Below are 3,997 nucleotides of genomic sequence, written 5' to 3'. Positions count from 1 at the left end.
TCTGTTTGCAAACAATAAGACATACCCAAACAGTTAGATCAACACAGTGAATCATGTGAAGAAACATGGAAAGAAAAAAGAACGAAGCACTTGGGCGGCCAGTGATTACCAAGAAGGTGGACATGTCGGTTTTTGTAAAGACTTTGGTATATGAAGTGCGAACTGCAGCCCAGTGTGTTGCCGGTGCAACTGCACGGGCTGGAGCAGATGCAAGTGCAAGTGTTGGTGCAGGTGTCGAAGCCGCTGCTGCTGCCGGAGATGGTGCTCCTTGTAGAGCTGGTGCTGGTGTCGGAGCAGGTGCCGGTGTCGATGCCCGATCCTCCGGTAGATCAGACTGATCCGCTGACGCGGTCGGTGCCCAATCCTCAGCTGGATCAGACTGAGCTACTGCCGTTGTCAGTGCTAGAGCAACTGCCGGTGCTTGATCTGTGCAAGACAGTGGCGATCATGTCTGGTCTGTTATGATCAGCTTTCTAACTTGACTAGGATCCGTGACCGTGATCCAGTTTTTTTCTTCATTTCTTTTACATGCGAGAAGGACTAATTGTGGCGTTTTTGTTAAACCAAACTGCAGTTCATCATAGGGATTCAGCTTGTACTCAGACAACAGACTGATCCAATTTTTTCCAGTAATATAAGTGATGGACAGTGCCTTCATTACTGACACGACATAAGAAGTGAAACCTGCAAAAAGCCATCGTAGAGCAAACCAAACGGTTTATTCTGTGATGAATGTCACATGGCAAAACCTGCATCATAAAATTGCAGGAAAAGAAAGAAAACATGACATTAAATCAATAAGATTTACTTGATGTGACACGAGTGAATCCTTACCAGGCAATCACTATGTTGAAGTACTAAACAGAAGATTGATCGTCCAACTACGTGTGGCATGCAGGGGCCCCGCCTACTCCCACAAATAGGACAGTCCAAAGGTCATGACAAATCGTATGGACCGAAGATCCACGGGACTGGAAATCCTGGTGGGTGCGATAGACCCTGCAATGCATACAGATTTTGGAGTGTAACCATAATTGATAAACCGTCCTCACAAAAAATATGATCTGGATACTTCAAAATATACAGACTGAATTGAGTGGACAGACATTAACATAGACCATTCTCAGGACTGACCACACACCAAAAGCGACAGTACTAATAAACAATACAGGGTTGACAAACACAAATCAAGTACTGAACAATAGTACTTACTACAGACAAGCAAAGTTGCACTAACTAAACTCTGCAGACTATTTCTTGCCACCGACCTACGGGATGAACCCCGCATAACTGACTAGGCCATGGACTTCGTGTGAGATGTCTACATGCACCATCACCATCTTGTCAACCTTGGAGAACCTAACAGAGTGGTCTTTCCACTCATAAACATGATGATGAAGACAGGCCGCATCAGATCTGTTGGGAAGCTTTACAAGAACCACACCCTTCGTAATCGAAGGCACAGCCAGGAAATTGTTATGGTCAAGTACAGCCTCGAGAACACGCCTGACAACAATGCTACAGGAAACCACTAGTTCAGGACACATGGCGACAAGGACACAGCGGTTGTATAGTTCAGCAGTAGAACTCATCATCAGGTCTTCCAGTTCACACGACATGACTTTGAGAACTTCATCTCCACCGTGGACCTGGTTCTAATTCAAACAGAAGCCATATTTTATTACTACCTCCGTTCAGAAATATAAGATGATTTTCGATATTATACTCCATATATGACTACATATACGCACAGAAATGAGTGAACAAAGACACTAGAACATGTCTTCAAAGGCATGAGAGCAGAGGGATTGCATGCAATATCCATAACACAAGTTACTGAGGCAAATATACCCTCTTAAAAGGTAGCATTGATGTTCATAAAGTACTCCCTCCGTCCCAAAATTCTTGTCTTAGATTTGTCTAGATATGGATGTATCAAGTCACATTTTAGTATTAGATACATCCGTATCTAGACAAATCTAAGACAAGAAATTTGGGATAGAGGGAGTAGTTGAAAGTAATCTATAAGAAATCAGTGTCAACCTCTCGCATGTTTTGGTCAAAAGAGGAATTTAGAACCGTCATTTGGCACTCTAAAATCACATGCAAGATCACCCAGAAAGTTGTACTACCAGTACTAGTACTGCGTGTTAGATGAAAAAACACGATTAAGATCGAGAAAAAGATCGTCAACAAGAGACATTACCTGGACTTGCTTAATGAGGGATCCCGGAGAGGGGGGCTTGGACAGGGCGATGGCTTTGAGCTTGTCTGCGGTAGTCTCGGCGGGGTGCTTGCGCTTCTTCGTACCATGAGCCTTGACGGTTTTGGCCAGAGCCATAGACATCACGTCGGTCGGTGCTTCGGCGTCCATCCAAGAGAGGAAGTTGAGAGAGAAGAATGAAAGGAGGAATGATATGAGGGAGAAGCGAAGCGAGTGGGGGTTTTCTTCAAGAGAGGAAGCTGAGAGAGAAGAGTGAAATGATGGTTGCTTCGTCCGTCCAACTTATTGCTGGAAAGGAGGGGGTTTTGTGATTTGACGGCTCATTGGGCATTACTGCGGCGGTTCGATCTGGGTAGTCTACCGTCACTCTACTACGGAGTAATTTAGTGCATGGCTGGTGGACCCAGGTGCTGGCTGTCCCACACGTCGGTGAAAGTGAGTAATTTAGTGCATGGCTGGAGGAGGATCCGCACGGTAGAGCGCGTCCACTGTTTTTCTGGAAAAAAATGATTACAGCAAGCGTTCCCACTCTTACGATGGAGGAGTGCGAAACATGGCAGCCACTTGAACATACACAGTGCTCCTACTACTAGGCATGTGTAGTGGTTCATACGTCAGTATTACACAATCTTGTTGCTAGTGTAGTAAGATATGACGATAACAAATGATGTTGTGCGCATGTCAACTACTCCTATATGTAACATAGTATCGCTTTTTCGACTGTCCGATCGAGAATGAACGGTGAGATCAATGTTAACAGAACTAGGTCCACAGCGCACGGAGAGTACGGTGCTACAGTACTCCACGAAACATGAACCATATGAAGCATGAATAGTGTTAGGCAGGGTGTATGAAGGGTGCACGGGATGGGAGCAAAAGTTCCCTTCCCGACCCACTTTTAGGTGTTTGCCAGAGTGCATGAAGGGTGCATGAGTCCACACTAGTAGGTTGACAAAAATACACAAAGAGGAAACAACTATATTGAGATGAGAATGCAACCAAACACACCCACACGCTTTGTGCTACATTGACCGATCTGCACCGTCTGAGTTTGATCCAACAGTCATGTTGCACCGAGACATGGACATGCTCATGCAGAGGGCGCCTAAACACCACCGAAGTCCCTCTACTTCTCAAGGCGCACGACGTTGGTGATGCAGGGTGCAACCGCCCACAGAGCCCACTCCCGGTCGACGGGAGCCAGCTCGTCAAAGACGGCGTCCAATGGCACGAATGGATTCCGGTGACGGAGCCCTGAAAGGATTCGCCCGGCAACGGCGACGGCATCCCGCAACCCCTCCTTGTCCAGCTCAGCCCCCACCATCGCGCGGAGACGGCTCAGCTCCTCGGAGATATAGGTGAAGAAGGAGACCGGGTCAGGAAGCTGCAGCTCATTGAAGTCGATCGGGTGGTTGAACGGGTTTAGCCCGATGGCCGGCATCGTCACGCTAGCACGACAGTAGGCATCGCGCAGCCGCAACACGTGCGTGGCAACTTGGTTCACCAAGTGGCTGAGGCGATCCTGGACCTCGTCACGATCGGCCCGCTCGCACTCCAGCCGGCTCCCTTGACGGCCTATGGTATCTCCCGCTTTCTGCAGCAACGCCGCGGACGCCTCGAGCATCTTTGTGGTGGACGCCAGCCGCTTTTGAAGCTCCGTGAACTCCCACACATAATGGAGGAGCATGGCACTCCTCTCCTCCTTGAGCTCACGGAGCTCCACGTCCTTGGCCCTGAGCTCCGCAACCTTGGCATGGAGCTCCTGTGTCAGGT

The sequence above is a fragment of the Triticum urartu genome, chromosome 6 (genome assembly GCF_003073215.2).
Source record: "Triticum urartu cultivar G1812 chromosome 6, Tu2.1, whole genome shotgun sequence".
Taxonomy (NCBI): domain Eukaryota; kingdom Viridiplantae; phylum Streptophyta; class Magnoliopsida; order Poales; family Poaceae; genus Triticum; species Triticum urartu.
The sequence above is the reverse complement of the archived record's forward strand: the minus strand, read 5'-3'. Positions refer to the sequence as shown.